The sequence below is a fragment of the Mus caroli genome, chromosome 6 (genome assembly GCF_900094665.2).
Source record: "Mus caroli chromosome 6, CAROLI_EIJ_v1.1, whole genome shotgun sequence".
NCBI lineage: Eukaryota > Metazoa > Chordata > Mammalia > Rodentia > Muridae > Mus > Mus caroli.
Window position 1 is genome coordinate 136,653,457 of NC_034575.1, and position 17,467 is coordinate 136,670,923.

The 17,467-nt window shown below is 39.2% G+C and overlaps 1 non-coding gene across 1 annotated transcript; it reads right to left on the minus strand.

Annotated features, from left to right (window-relative positions):
• Positions 1 to 8,843: 8,843 nt before the first annotated feature.
• LOC115031465 lies at positions 8,844 to 8,950 on the minus strand. Its single transcript, XR_003837085.1, has one exon. It is a non-coding gene; the product is annotated as a U6 spliceosomal RNA (small nuclear RNA).
• Positions 8,951 to 17,467: the final 8,517 nt, after the last annotated feature.

Sequence of the window (17,467 nt, forward strand, 5' to 3'; positions counted from 1 at the left end):
TTCCATCACTCTTCAAGGCTTCCTTTCGTTAAAGTGTTTTATTATATATGACACATGGCTTGGGGGGTTGTGTGTACGTGTGTGTACACAACACAGTGTATGTGTGGGGGTTAGAGGGTAACCTGTGGGGTTCAGATCTTTACTTGTGTATTTGGGGGATGGAACTCAAGTCTTTAGCCTTTGTGGCAAGTGACCTTACCCACTGAGCCATCTTACAGGGTCCTTGTTATCGCAGCTTATGGTGATTTGCTTCAGGATAGGATCTTTTCACTACTTCAGACAGCTAACTCTGCGTAAGCCCGAGATGTGTTTAGGAAGGAGTTCAGCAGAATATGTTAGAAAACAATAAAACCCACATTCTGTGTTATCATCAAAAAAACAAATCGACCGTCTGCAAAGCAGAAATGGAGCATAGTTCTGTGTCTTCCCAACATGTTAAGAGAGATGCAGTTACGTTATAATTATTTAGGTACCTATCAGGAAAAAAAAAGTAGTGTTTGGGCTTCATTCAAAAAACATTTTAAATAAATTATCGTAATCTAGTAAGGCACTAAAACCAAGGCTGTGCCTCTCACATTCCCAGTTATATTCCACAAAAATAATTATCAATGAAACCTTTATCTGAAAACACATACACAGATGTATGTACCTATGCCTGTACCTGGCATTGTGAGGGAGCATTGAAAAAGATCACAGCTCCTATAAGGAAGATTGCAGCCAGGTTGAAAGAAACAGGATGACAAGATAAATCAAAACTACACTCTAAAGCTCCAGCGTGCAACCTCTAAATTCTTGTTAAAAGAATGGAACGTCACCTAAAGATACTTATTTTATAATAAAATTCTCCTATCATCGTCCACTCATTTATTCTGTGATGAGTTAACTTTTCTCTTTAAATGAAACCTGATCCCTGATTATATCCAGACACCTAGAACACAAAATATTGATATAGCTAGATACGTACCAGACTTGTTCCATGCCATCGACAGAGAATGAGAAAAATAAGATATAAGGGCAGCCATTTGCCATCTCTCCTGAGTCTAATTTTTTAAAATAGAAGTTTAATGGACGTTTTAAGGAATAATTTGGCATATTCAGGTTAAGTGGAAGTGGAAGAGAGTGCTGTGGTCTGAGTTAATCAAATAGGAGGCAGAGTCTGGATGAGGAAGGAGCCACTGGCGAAGTATGTGACGCTGGGCTTGAGAATCCCCTGACCCTCAACACACTCCATCCATATCACAGGTGTTCCACACAGAGTCAACCCACTGAAAGTGTATACTGTCTGTGCAGTTACAGTGTGGCTGGTTGCTTTAGCTTAACTCCATATTACCCTTAAGAAAGTTCTCCATCACTGAGTTCTGGCTTCCCCTTGGCCTCTTTGCCTCCACGGGATGACGAGAGTTCAGCTGACGACAGAGTAAACAGATTATTGTATTATTGCTGGCTGATTGCCGGAGTTATTTTGGAGCTTCATAATTCATTTAAAGAGATTTTTGACATTTATGAAATGACTCGTACAATCAACTGACAGTGCACTATCCCATAATTGTTCAATTAAAAATGACGAGTAGTGCAGTCATTTATTAGTAGAATCAGATAATTGTCTTTGCCACTAAAGAGTACTTCTCACTTTGCACATCAAATGAAAATGTTTGAGTCTAAATGTGCCACACAGCAGCTGAAATCCTGGAGATTTTCAAGTGCATATGTAATTATTAGAGACCTCAGAAGTAAATATGGTGTAATGTGATAATCTGAAATAGATCGTGTGGGAGCCTCACTGTATGAACTAGGACATCTGTCGGAAAGGATGGGAGTCCATTTCCTACCAAGCCAAGGCTCAATCCTTTTCTTTCTAACATGGAGTTCGATTGTGTGTACTTAGAGCACAGGGTGGCTCCTGTTTCCCTTGACCATTCCTTGCCTTCTTTTCCTCTTGCAGATGGAGCTAAGAGGGTGAGAAGCCAGGACTAGTTACCTTGATAAAGCAGTTTCCTGTGGAATACTTCACCATGGGGGTCAAATTCAGAAGCTCATATTTCCAGATGCATACCAGGAGAGGACCAGATACCCCCACATAGAAGCAGTTTCATACAGGCATGCATGCACGCACAGCACACACAGAGCACCATTTCAAATGCCAGCTTGCTCTAAAATAAAACACTTTGACTCACAGTATCACAAACCATCTGTTAAGCTAAATCATAAATCAGTCTTTAATTAAATAATTAAAGAAAAAGCCCTGGCCACTCTGAAGACAGATGAGACACATATCATTTGAAGGCCAATATGAAGAAATAACTAAACGAAGAAAACAAAAGCTGCCTCTTTATATGCAACGATTTCTTCATTTTTTAATTTTTTTTTTCATTTTAAATTACCATTGTGCTTCTTTGGGCAAACTGGCTAACACTCAGAATTTACATTCAAATAACGATAATTAACGAAATTCAGAGCCGGCTCAGCAGACTGAAAGCAGAGCTTAATTTGAGGTTGCTACCAAATAGAATTTAGTAGTGTCATTCCGGAGTTGCAGCTTAATTCTCATCTTTAAATAAATAATCCCATCTCATTGTTTGTTATTCCCCCACTTTATTTGCAGGAAAATGTTTTTAAAATGCTGTCAGGTTCAATCGGTCTCTCCTGGTTTCTTTTCAAGCCGTCAGGGAGGGTAGACCATTGGATCACAGCTGCTTGCGGCTCTTTGGTTTTGTTTCTCTTCAAAATCTTTTTATTTATTTATTTAATTTTTTTTTAAATCCCATTTTTCTTCGTCTTGTATGGATTTTAGAAAGAGTTTTGATAAAGACAGCCCTGGCAGCTGGGTGATAAATATTATTTTCTTAACCTGCCTAGCTTTGTCAGCCACCTGCGACTGCAGCCTGCCACACGTTGGAGCAGCTCATTAACTTCCCCACAGCTTCCCAGGAGTTTTCCTTGTTTTCTTTCACCTTGGGTGTGTGCTGCCTTCTCGCTGAATGGTTAACTATCCGAGTAGGCCGAGCTGGCTTTGGCAAGGCAGGCGGAGCACGCTTCAGGCAGCTTCCCTGCTAAGGCTCAAAATCTCTCTTAAACACATTAAGCAGCCCATTTTGGATTGATAGTGCAGTAATTATTCTGCATCACCCTAAAAACCATCCTGGGGTAATTGGCGCAGAGGAAAATTACCCAGAGTCCTCTACCACCTGGTAGTTAAGGAACGAATCCAGGGAAAGATAAGTGAAGCAGGGGAAAAAAAATCGGCACTTATTTGATTTTAATCTCACCACTTTGCAAGCATTTAAATTGCCTTAATCAGGTGCTTGGCTTCCAGCCTAGCTGGTAATCTGTTATCAAATTTGAAACTAGATTTTTTAAAATGTCAGTGTAGGCTGAGAATTGAAGTCTATTAAGTTATGAGCCTCCCTCCTAAACTTCCATAATCTATGCATTAATAATCCCTTTTTACAAAGCTGTCAAATATTACTCATTACATCTCTACATTAATAATATGCAGATGGAAGCATGCTTTCATTATTTATTATTTATTATTATTTTAAAACTGAAGGGACACAATGCTAACACTCTTAACACTAAAATGCTTAAAAAAAAAAAAAAAACCAATAGCTCCAGTCTATGAAATAACCTTGATAACTGTAATTGAATTTTTCTCTGATAAGATTAACTAGTGGTAATTGTGAATGGAGAGGTCTGACCCACTCCAAATGAGATGTATGACAAGCTGGAAATAATCAATTTTTTTTTCTTTTCTTTATTTGAACCTAGATTTTTTTTTAATGGAAAGAGAAAATCCAACCCTGTGAGGACAGTGCATTGTATCTACAAATGTTTTGTGTCCACGACTTGTCTCACATGTCCTCTTAAGTCGAATTGTGCTGATCGGGGCTTTAAAATGAGATCAACCCATTGAAACCCCAGAAGGCTTAATTAAGGGAGGGACTTAAAATATACCCAAAAGAATTTTTTTTGACAGATATGGCATAAAAATTTACCTGAAACATCCTAACTAAAAGCATCCCCAAATTGTTAGGCCCATTAAATTATCTTTAAAAAAAAAGAAAAAAAAAAGAAGAGGGGGAAGGGGGAATGATTTTACTTTGAAAATCTTAATTGCTGTGATAACGGGTTGGGTTGTGGCTTTTGATGATTCCTGTATGATTTGCATTTTCAGTTGAAGTTTTGTTCTTCCCAGCACACAAGCCAGCAATCAGTCGCGTATAGAAATGGCTTGATAGATTCCCCTTTTAAACATGCTTATAAAACGCTTTGCCTATAAAGCTTTCTGTGTTATCCATGCCGTGGGCTTCCTCACATCCCAATCAAGACGGCATATCCGCTTTCTCTCATTTCCTTGGGAGTCTGAGATCTTGGAAATGTATATTAATAGAGAATAAATAAGATATTTAAAATAACATAAGCGCTCTTGTAAGGGATTTGGTTTGAAAGGCAGAAAGTGATGCTGGTATTCGAATTCCTCTTTGCAGGTCTGTGTCTGCCCGCAGAACGTTCCCAGTGAAGGTGACAATAGAGACCATCTCAACACCACAGATTTCTAACGCTCTTCTCCATCTCTGTCTGGGTTCTGTGAAAAAGTCTCTCTGAGACATAAAACCACAGTCTATAAAAGAAAACAGTTGGCAACTGAACACCGAGCCAAGCCAAACGGGAGTGAGACCAGCTTTTCATCTCAGTGTATATGCATGTATGCACTCTCTTTCATGTGTGGGGCCAAGCTTCATTTCATGACTTGTAAGGATCTATTAGTTTTACAAACATAGTTTCTATACACTAGAATGAAGCCTAATAAAGGTAGCTTGCCTTTTTTTGGAATCTTGGTTATCCCCAGTAGGCAGTTAAACTCTCCTGGGTCATTGTGCCTGTCATGTGACATCAGCTCCAAGCAGGAATTTGTGAAGTGCCACAGTGATGTTTCCTGCCTGGCATATATGAAGATTAATGACCACTTACCTTCAAAACACAAATAATATTTGAGGTATAAGTTAATGTCCTAAGAAATAATGCACATGGCCCATAAAGAGTAATTTCCTAAGCCCAGCGCCAGTCAGCTTGTATGAAATTGTGTTCAAGTCATAGCTTCTCTGGTTCACCCTAACAGAGTGCTCTTTGCTTGCCATTGCTTATGTGGGCTCATCTGTATATGAAGCCTGTTTGCTCAGTCTGGCCCTTCACATATCAGCCTGCATGCATGAGAACAGCACGGACATTAGAGAAATTTCTACGTGGCTACTGTCCTGAAGATAAGACATGAAGCACAAAGATCAGCAAAAGGTTAGAGTAGCAGGACATGAGATCCACATCCAGATAAGAAAAGCTACCATTATTTATTATGTATACAAGAAATGTACATTTCAGATCTATGCTAAAGGACACTAAAACTAATCCGTGTAGAACCTGAGTGTGCCGGGAGGAAGGTTACACAGTCTGCAAAAGGACTTTCTTTTTCCCATTAATTTATTTATTTATCCACTTTATAACCAGATCAAGACCCTCTCCTACTCCCTCCCTCTATCCCATCTCCCCTTCTCCTCTGAGAGAGTGGAGTCCTCCCTGGGTATTCCTCCACCCTCCAGGCACATCAAGTCTTTGTAGGACTGGGCACATCCTCTCCCACTGAGGCCAGATAAGGCATAGGAATGGGTTATGGAAATCGGATCCACAGACAGGCAATAGCTTTAGGGACTGTTCCTGCTCCAGTTGTTGGAGGACCCGTGTGGAGACCGAGCTGCACATCTGCTAATATGTGAGGGGAGGTCTAAGTGATCTACAGTGTCTAATACACCATATCCTTTGTCTTCTCAAAAAACTCCCAACCTTTCTTCTCATCCTTCCCTGTGTCCCCTTATTCTTCCCTCACCACCCTTCCTTCTCTTCTCCTCTTCTCCCCTCTCCTACCCCCATTCCTTTCATTTTTTTCTCCCCTTGCCTCTTTTCTACTATTCTTCTCCTCTTAAATTTCTTCATTTCTATCCATATGCCATTTGATTTTTGTTGTTTAGACAGGGTCTCTCTACAAATTTAGGTGGACTGCAAACATGTGATCCTTTGGTCTAACTCTCAAAAGCTAGAATTATGGGCATAACATTAGCACACCCAACTCAAGTCAAATTATAATGACTGGATGCCTGGAGCTTAGCATATTTGCCACTGGTGCTTAAAGCAAGCAAAGATTTAGGAAGAATGATAGGGCCAAGGGAAGGCAACACTAGAAGTAATTTCATTTAGGCCTAGCCAACAATTGTTCAGCGTATTGTCTACTCTTTGTCAAGTCCTCTGCAGAATATGTAGCCCTTGCCCTTACTTACCATGTGCTATTTGGAAAAGTGGGTCTGTGAGCCCACACATTAGGATTTGTCATCAATAGTGACAATTAGTGGATGGAAACTTAATTCCCCCAAATTGTAACACATTTCTATGTCTACATTTCTTTTGTATTTAAAATTGATAAGAGAGTATGAATATGTTCTTTGAAGGATTGCCATTGTTAACTGAAAAGTTAATGCTGACCTCACAAGATAGTTATATAATTTGTTGAATCAGAAGAAGATGGGATACTTTATGGGTGACATATGAGGCTTATTTGAAAGGAAAACAACACATATTAGGTCAAACCTATATACTACTCCTTATGGGATTTGTATAGACAATTCCAATGTGACTAAGTACACTAATAACAATAAGTAGCTTTTGTCACTAATGTATTTTAATTTGAGCAATATTCAAAATTTTCCTACATTATTATTTACATTTGACAAGGAAATAACTCAAAATATCCAAACACTAAATGATTCCTTGAAGGTCAGAGCCAGTAAGTACCACAGAGGGTTTAGAAACTTAGGTAGCCTCTACAGCCTAATAAAGTTAGAGGATGTATTACTCTCTCTCTCTCTCTCTCTCTCTCTCTCTCTCTTTCTGTCTCTCACTCTCCCTCTCTCTCTATTTCTATTATCCCCATCGCTCTATCAATAGAATTGAAATCTATTTATATCGAGTAGATTTATATCTCTGTTGATAGATATAGATATGTAATATATAGTATATATCACGTAGTGTATATATATTATATGCTTATATTAAAATTGTATTCATTTTATATTATATGTTTGAACCTTTTGTGTCTGTGTATGTTTGTGTATCACATACTTATAGTGCCCACAGAGGCCAACATAGTGTTTTGGATTCACTGCAACAGGATTTATAGATGGTTCTGTGTTACCATGTGGGTGAGGGGAACCAAACTCGGGTCCTTTGCTAGGGCAGCAAGTGCTCCTAACAGCTGAGCCATCTCTCCAGCACCAGGGTTTTATTTTCAATAAATTACAGTATGATGGACAAATATGAAAGTCTCTATTTTGAATAGTGCTTTCTTGTAAATTTTCTTCAATATCTCAAATGTCTAAAATATGAGCCTGCTGCCGAAACCACTTCATAAGGCTGTTTGTGCCTCATGAAGTCAGCTTGTCCTAAGCTCCACAGCAAAGCTCCTTGAGAGCAAACAAGAACTTGGCTTACTTTGTTCCTTAGCACCTGACAACTGTTATTATTTCATTTATCTGCTATTCATCGTGAGATGTGAACAACTTACTTTCCAGCGTGATCCTTACAGCCACAGTGGGTCAGTTTAAAATATTGGGAATCAATAAGTTGTAAAACACCAGCGAGCGCTAAAAAGGCAGACCAAGACAAAATTCATTGAGTGTCAAATAAAAAAAATAAACATCAACAGTTAAAAAATGTAATAAGATAATAAATAAAAGCATGGAATTAAAAAAGAAACCTTAAACCCCAAAAGTAATTTGACAGGTAAGATATACCTGTATTAAACACAAAGCAGCTTACAGTACAGGGAGCAATGAATTTTTCATGTGGGTAGACAGAACAATTCTTTTCTAAATTTAATAGACAGAATACATGACATTAGTGCCATTGATGGCAGGGTTGGGGACTCTGGAAAGGAGGGGGCATGGAAGTGACTGTGAAGACATTAGTTATTAAAGGCTCTACATTTTGTATTGATTTGTGTAGACACTTTGGACTAAGTATTTATAGACTGACGGTCTCTTTTTCATTCCAGATATGTAAGCTTATATTTCGTTGGTGTAGGTATACGTTTCTGCTCCATTTCCCTTCACTCTCAAGCCATCTTATCTGCTTCCACTGCACTCTCTGATCTAGCTATCCACTGTCCAATTGGTCCATCTAAGTCTATCTCTCGGGCATCTGTTGTTGCCTGAACACTTGTGTAGAAAGCACTATGAAAAAGGACAGATACATAAGATGCTGGGTCCTTTTGAGGCTTAAAATTTTACTGCTTAATAGTTAACAATCACAAAGAAATAAATAATCTTGAACCTTGTTGCCTAGACAAAATAGAAAAACAATAGTTAAGGAGGAACTAGGGCCCTGGGGCCCTGGGGCCTCTTAATTCACATGGTTAAAACAAACAGACAAACAAACAAACATACACACAAAGACAAATACAGACACCACACACACACAAATTGCTATGTACAGTAGAACTGAAAATGTTCACTCCAATACTGCTGTTTTAGGTCAGCTGTCTCCGAGAGCCACAGCCTTCAGCATGGGCATCTCTCAGCTCTTATGTCTTCCAATACTAAACATCCTCTGCTTCTGCAAGGTTCTTTTTTAGCATAAAACAGAAGAGTGTGCTTGGAAGAATGGGGTTCACATTGTAAAATGGTCAGATCTCAGAGGTTACTCAGAAAAGGCTATTACTTATTTGGGTATTTTTGGTATTTTACCGAAGTCCAAATAACTATAAACACATACTCATGTTTCTTTCTTTCTTTCTTTTTTTTTTTTTAAATATGGAACACTTCACGAATTTGCGTGTCATCCTTGCGTAGGGGCCATGCTAATCTTCTCTGTATCATTCCAATTTTAGTATAGGTGCTGCCGAAGCGAGCACATCATGTTTCATTTTTAAATGATTTCTATTGAGCCAATTTTATGACTTAAGGACTATGCATATTTCTGCAGATTTCGAGGAGAAACACACATCTATGGTTAAAAGTTTTATCCCTAAGTTGGGAATACATACATTGTTATACATTTGCAATATAGTGTATAACGATGTACACCCATAGAGGAATGGAGAGCAGATCAGTGGTCATGAACACTGAATTCAGATATCCAGAACCTGTCCAAGTCAGACAAAGGCATATGCACATATGTAGTCCTAAGGCTCCTCCAGTGAGGTGGGAGATGGTGAGAGAGTCCTTTAACTCATTGGCCAGCTATCCTGCCACAGACAACAGTGAACAAAGACCATGTCTCAAGTAATATGGAAGACAAAGATTAGCATTTAAGTCATCCTCTCTCCTCCTCATGTACACTGTAGCATGACTACACCCATCTCTCTCTCTCTCTCTCTCTCTCTCTCTCTCTCTCTCTCTCTCTCTCTCTNCACACACACACACACACACACACACACACACATTTTTAAAAGAAATATAATTCTACCAAGCAAAATATGGGCAACACAGAGAAGAGGCAACGCCACACCTGGATCATGCAGGAAAAGCTGAAAAGTGCTTTGGAGAGCATCCCTCAGCTCTGATCTACAGGGAAAGGGGTGGTAGCTTTGCATCCACTGGGAAAATTGGAGAAGCTTCTGTTGAGAGTATGGGGTAGTCAGTTTGTAGTATCTCAGATAAGGAGGCAGGGAGCAGCAAAGAATAAAGACTGATTGAAATCCTAGTCCAAACACAAGAGCTATAGGGGCAACAATATGCAGGCAATGGAGGAGATATCTGATGGTCAACTAGATAATCCAGGCAAAGGAAGAAAGTGGGAAAGAATAGAAACAAAAATTCTGAAGGCAACATTTGAGTGGGGGTCCTCAAGGGCTCCACTTATTTTGGGGGGGCTTCCTTTTATGGGGTTCAAGAGAAATCATTTGATTGCCATAGAGTTTAGCATGGATAATTTTCTATTTTACCTGAGAGACTAGGTCCTGTGATAGTGTGATGTGTGTGTGTGTGTGTGTGTGTATGTTGAGGTGTGTGTGTGTGTGGGGGGGTGTGTGTATGTGGAGGTGTGGGTGTGTGTGTGTGTGGAGGGGTGTACTGGAGGAGGTCTTGTGCTCTATGAATTCAGATGCTGATTGCTATGCTCTGAGATCTTGTTACAGTTTGAACACAGGCATGCTCATGAGTATTGAGTATGAGTCTCCTGTATTAATAAGCTTTAATGACTGTTCCCCAATGGTCACTGAATGGTTAATAAATAGACCGAATAGCCAAAGACTGGATAGAGGAGATAAGAAGACTCACATCGGATCCCACCTGGGGATGGGGAGAAAACTGAGGGAGAAGGAGTTTACCATGAAGCAGGTAAGTGTGGCCTCCCTTCCCCCAGCCTGGAACCTGCTTGCTCAAGGGTGGAGCTTCCTCCTCATTCGTCCTGCCACGCCTACTGCTGGAACCTGCCTTTGCTGCTTGGAAGAGGCACACACGTGTTCGTCCTGCTACTGGACCCTGAGTTACTTGGCGGAAAATCGGGTTCCCTCCCCCTTCCTTTATAACTGAGTGTCTGGAAATAGTAAAATTGAGCTTTGATCAGGATCTTGTCTTAGCTCCGTTCTTTCTTCCGCCCCATCTAGATTCCTCTCTTTTCAGCTCGAACTGCCATTCTCAGTTGAACCGTTCGTGTTGTGGACTGCGGGCAGGCCGCAACAGGTAAGGGTCCAGGGGAAGGGTATGAGGAAGAGGAAGGAAGAGGAGGAGGAAGAGGAGGAAGAGGAAGAAAGTTTGATCATGAGAAAGAGTTGCCAAGGGAGTTCTCAATGAGGACAGACAGCTACCACAGAACAAGATAAGGAGAGACTAAATGTAAGCAACACAGGGAGTGAGGTTGAGAAGTAGATCATGCAGGGTTAGGAATAGCTGCTCAGTGACGGTTGTTCATGAAGCTTGTTAAATAAGTCAGTATGTTTCTTTCTGTCTTATTTGAGAACAAGTCAGCTTAGAAAAATCTGTCCCGTTTAAGTTTCATTCTCTGTCTCTCTCTGTCTCTGTCTCTCTCTCTCATGTATATGAGTTTGTGTGTGTGTCCCATCCCACAATGCATCACCTGTAATTGCATGCACGGCCAAATGTGAATAAGCATAAGATGCCAAATAGAGGATTCTCCAAAAAGTTTACTTGAGGATAACATTTTTGGCTTAAGGTATATGCTCCCCACCCCCAAACAGTTCAGTCTGGATCAGCCTTGAAATTCTTCAAACCCATATGCATTGGGAATATAGTCTAACAGAAACTACCCAAGTTTGATGGCTGTTATGAGTGAAGATATTTCCTTCTCCAGAGAAGACTATATGTATATCCGGACACAGACAGGACGTAAGGCTGATAGTGGTATTTTTTATGGAGGTGTGTGTGCACACTACATGAAGATGACAAAACTAGTCTTCTGAGAACCGTGGTAGATGTGGGTGACTCACATAACCAATCCCCTGTAGAATCCTAGGATACTAAGACTCTGTATACACATGTCCCAAAACCAGAGCAGAGAGTGCACAAGTCGCTGAAGGCTCCCTTACCGCATAAAGCTGTAACTGAAGAATTTGAATGCTTCCCTCTCCCATAAGTCTGATGAGTTCCAGTCTGTGTCTGTAGACTGAGATGTGAGTCTTCACAAGGAAAGACTGAACATATCTCAAAACTATTTACTGCACTATTCAAATACTTTGGCTCTTAGGACTGGAAGATGCTGTGGCGTCAGTTAAAAGATCAAAAGCTGTTAGACTGAGAGGGGAAAGCAGGGAGTTAAGAGGGCAGAGGAACGTGTAGTTTGGTGAAGTTGTTCTGGATGTTGTAAATGTGGACTTGTGCTTATTATGCATTTGTAAAATCTTACAACATTTAGGGCACCAAAGGTGAACCTAATAAAAATAGTTGACTCAGAAACAACAGAAACTTTATATGTGGGAACTCCCAAGCTGAGTCTGTGGCTTATGGGAATTTGTTTGCATATAGCTTTCCTCCCTAAGATTCATACATCAGAGGCTTTGTCCTTTGGCAGCATTAATGTGGTGGGTCCTCCAAGGGATGGGAATAGTGTTAGGTAATTGGGTCTACAGAGGCCTTGGGGTGGTTGATGCTGGAACAAGTGAGTTTTCACAGGACAGAGCTGTTTATAAAGTGACCCTACTCTCCCTTTTCTGTATGCAGTCATTTCTATCTCTGCTTCTTGGTCATGCTGTACATAGGTCAAAAAGCCCCCAACCAAAGCAGAAACTACAAGCTGCCTGTGCTTAGACTTTCAGCTTCCAATACTGGGAGCTAAGGAGAACTCTTTTCTTTATATGTCTAGCTTCAGTTATTTTGACATAGCCAGAAAAATGAAATAAGATGTTAGGTAAATTTGTTTTCTACGACAGTACATAGACAATGATGGTGATGATTGCCATAATACAACAGTCTTATAGTACACTATAGTATTGATGTTACTATAACAATTTAGAAAACATTTAAAGTTCTATTATATTCTTGTCTTCAAGAATAATGAGTAACTAGCTGATTGATAGAGATGAATAAAATATTTATTGAAGGATGAGGATATAGTTCAGTGGCTGAATTGCTTGCTGCATACATGTGCCAATTAGGTCCTCAGAATATAAGTAAATTCTAGGCAGGTGTAGTGCCTTGCCTGTAATTCTAGAATCATAATGTGGAGGCAGCATCATCATAAGGATCTGGATAGTCAATAGGCATACTAGTCATATTAGAGAGCCCTGGCTGAAATAAAAGGGGCAGTCTCAATGATTGTGATGGAGAGAAATCAAAGAATACTGTAAATATTATCCCAGGACCACTACAGTTTTATATACATGCATGAACACATGCTGTACATACACACACACAGACACACACTCACACACACACACACACACACACACACACACACACACACACAAACATACGTGTCTAATCCCCCAAGTAGGCAGGTAAAGGTATTCTCTTTTTGGCGAAATATACTAAACAGTTGGGGTCAGTCAATTCAGCTAAGAATCTGAGGATACTCTTGGTAGATATAGGTCAGCTATAGGTCTCTTTCTGAAAGACTATGAGTCATCTATTGACAGTGTATAAAGATTAACAGTCAATAATTTTTCAGATTTTGTGTTAGTAATTATTTACTCTATGAGGTTTCATCCATGATCTTATTAAATACACACACTTTCCTGTACCCAGCAAATGCTTATGTAAGGTGTTCCCTCTGAAACTGTGAGTAAAGAGAGTAAGGGTTTTCTCTCCTATGAACAGATATCGTTCGGACACTATATCTCTAAGCTTTACTCAAGTGAAGCGTGAAGAGAAAATGAAATGGGTGCGATCAGGTTCAAGTTCTTATTCATTCATTTCAAAACTCTAACCACACATAGATTGCCTTAGGTGTGTAAAGTATATGGGGATATTTCAACAAAAGATGGTCTTGGAAGTACTATTTATTTAATTCAGAAAGATAAACAGTGGAAGACAGACAAACGGGTTCTGTTCTTGGGTGTGTCGCTGAAGTTTCTCCAAATCCACACTGCCATGACACAGCTGTCAATGGCTCAAACAATGCTTAGTGAGGGAGATTCCCAGGCTGTTGTTAGGAACGAATTACTAGATTATTTAAGCAGGGATAGATGAAGATCCCTGTTTCCCGACTGGGTAGAACTTTGCTATAGAGTCAGTTGTATTGATTTTTTTGTATCTTAGTAAAATATTCCTATGTTTTGTTTAGTAATTCAAATTTTACATTAAAAGTATTATTTTCAATATAGAAACCTTACTAGAGAGATGGCTCAGTAGTTAAGAGCACTATTCTTTCAGAAGACAGGGGCTCCATTCCTAGTACCCATATGTGGCTCATCTCCTAAACTATTCATAACCTCAGTTCTAGACCAACTTCTGGAATCTTCCAGAAATACTTACATTCAATATGCCATACATATATTTCTAACTTAAGAGATTAACTATGATAATACTAATGGAAAGGTGGAAAAATCATGGGTCTCTAGCCCTAGACAATGAGATACAGGAAACTAATAGCTCCTGAGGAGAGGAGAATAAGTTGAGTAAGTTTTTCCCAGAGATAAAGATGGAACCTCCCATCCAAATTGGTTCTTCAGTATTGTCTGTCCCCAAATGCTATACACACAAGCAACAAAAAATGTACTCGACATTTGGTATTTATAGATTTTTCTCTCTCTCTCTCTCTGTGTGTGTGTGTGTGTGTGTGTGTGTGTGTGTGTGTGTGTGAAGATGTCATGAACTACAGAAATGGGCATGGAAAGGGTCAGAGATAGAGAACATATGGGAGGACTTGAGGGAGGAAAAGGAAGAGGAAATGATGCAATTATATTTTAATTAAAATTAAAAACATACAAAATAATTAAGATAATTACTTTTTTGGAAAAGTTTCAAATTTTAATTAAAGTGAATGAAAAAATGAAACAAAATATTGAATCAGAACTAGAAAGTAAATTTCTTGCTATAATACAAAAGCATGGCATGTCCAGAATCCATATAAATGCATATAAATCCATATCACACTGTAATTTTGACTATGAAGTTTCAACACAAGGAAACACAAAAGCAACCCAACTATAAAGTAGTGGAACAGGGTGAGCTATGAGAGACCCCCACCTCAAAGGAATAAAGTGGTCAGGCATGATTGCCCATGCCTTAAATAGGTCTGTGTTTGGAGGCCGACTGGCCTACACAGCAAGTTATAGACCATCACATTTTATAAGTGCGACCCTGACTCAAAAGCAAATGAACACAGCAATAAGGATACAAGAGTGATCAAGGAAAATTGGTGATATTAACCTTCATCTTCCACATGTATGCACACACAAATGCCAGTAGTGCTCCATCCATAATGGAACAAAAAGATGAGTGCAAGGCTAAGGAGATTGGTCAGTACTTGCTTGTCAGGCATGTGGATTTTAGTTCAACTGCCAGAACCCATGCTAAAAACCATGCAAGTGTGATGGCCTGTTCCTCAGTCTCAGTGCTCTGGAGGCGGTGAAAATAGATGCATCCCTGGGCCTGGCTGGCCAGCCAGTCTACTCTAGCTGATGAGTTTCAGGGCAGCGACAGATGCTATTTCAGAAACAGATAGACAGTATCCAAAGGATGCCAGCCTAGGTTGTTCTTGGCCTCCAAGTGCATATGTAGACACATGAGTGCATACACCACACACACACACAAAAAAAACAAATCAACAATTCCTTTAAAAATATTGTATGGCCACTATATCCTTGAAACAGAAATGGTAATGTCTTATAAGAACCTAACCAAAACTATGTTTTGTAAGACTTAAAGACAAAAGGATTAATTTAGACATCAAATTTTCTAAGTTTTCAAGTAAAAATGAAAACATTGGTCAAAAATTCATTGTTGAGAACACAACATAGGAAAAGAAGTTCTATCATAAAATTGATTGCATTAATGCCTGTAATAATATTTACAAAAATAATATTCACTTTGTGGTGATCTGCTCTGAAGTTTAGTGTGTTTTCATTTTTACATGTCAAAATTGTGTTAAAAACATTGGCAAGTCTCCTCAACTGTTTGTAAACAAGAGAAGCAATTAGTGGATGGAAACTTAATTCCCCCAAATTGTAACACATTTCTATGTCTACATTTCTTTTGTATTTAAATACATAATTAAATGTATTTGATGTGCAGGGATGTTTTGTCTGTTTGTGTGGCTGTGCACTACCTGAATTCTTGGTGTACCTACAGGCCAGAAGAGAGTGACTGATCTGCTGGGACTGGGGTCACAAGTGCTTGTGACTTGCAACATGGGTTCTGGAATTGAACTTGAGTCTTCTAGGTGAAGAGCCAGAGCTCTCAATTGCTCAGCCTTTCTCCAGACCAAGTGTTTAGATTTGTTTCACATTACCTAATTTCTGATTTTTCATTCTAGATTTGTGGTTTGGGTTTGAAAATTTTAAGGTTAATTTTTTTTTTAAATATCATTCACTAACTTTGCAGAGTCCAAAGAGGACTTTGATTCTCCTGGAGATGGAGCTTCAGGCACTTGTGAGCCACCTGACCTGAGTATTGGTCAAGGACTGGACTTGGGCCTCTACTAAGAACAGTAACTGTTCTCAGTGGCTGATTGGTCTCTTTGGCACCGCCCTGTCAGGGCTTCTCTCTTATTCTTAGGCTATTATAGGTGAACTCCATCTACACTTATATCACTTAACGTGGTTACTTTTCCGTAAACATATATTTGGTAGAACTTCAGTGTAACATTGATTTCTACAAGTTTCTGCCATAACTCTAAACTTCACTGTACTTAGCTCTGAATAAAATCTCATTTTTAACCTAATGGGATCTCTTCATATCACTCTGTGTATATTCTTTTCTGATGTATTAATAAGTCAACTACTTAGAGTCCAACATCAAATCATTTCTCAGACTTTCATTGGCAATCCATGATCTTTTTCTTTCCCTCTACAGTGACCTACAAGTTATTTTCTGTTTAAAACTCTTGACCACGATTTTGCCAATCAACACTAACAGAAGCTGTAAGTCCTGATACCCGCAGAGTCCGATCATTGCTGAAAGCACGATCAATTACAAAATTTCCTGACATACTGTTGTTTCCATTTACAGCATAAGGTTCATTGAATAAATGTTCTGAATGTTTAGCGTAATATTTGCATCTTGCTTATAACAAATTGCTAACTGGTACATTTATGGGGTAACATATGGGTCTCAGATCTTTAGTTGGCGGTAGTTAAACAAATCCTACATTTTTACACACAAATAAATGCTTGACAAAGAAACTACCCATTTTATGTAATCATATGTCCATTTGGATAAGATCATGAAGGACTTACTAGCTCTAGTGGTCATAAAAGCTACCCCATGCTAATTTTTGTTGAGTTCTAGAGGTCGGTTCAGCTACCTCTGCATATGCTCTCGTCCATGTGTATTACCCCCATTTGCAGAAAGGCCAGATGGATCTTCCCAACAAGTCGACACTCTCCTGCCATGTGGATTAACTATGGAGGGCTTTAACTGCTGCACTTGGTTTTCATGAAGTAATGATTTAGGGGGACAAAGCTTTTTATAGTTATTGGACTTTCCCTTCATGATTAGCTAGCAACTCCTCTTTGTGTAGAATTTTGAAAATAGGCCATTGCATCCACAACAAATTACACGCAAAAGCATAACTTTTATTATTTCAGATTTATTTTATGAATTACAGATTGACTATTTAAAATAGGTACTTTGGAAGATATATATATATATATATTCTCTCTCTCTCTCTCTATCTCTCTCTCTCTCTCTCTCTCCCACTCTCTCTCTCTCTCTCTCTCAAAACAAAACCTTACAGATACAGAGCACAAAGGGATGATGTAACTTTGGAAGATGTAGACCTGCAAGGCTAAAGGCAAAAAACAAACCAAGAA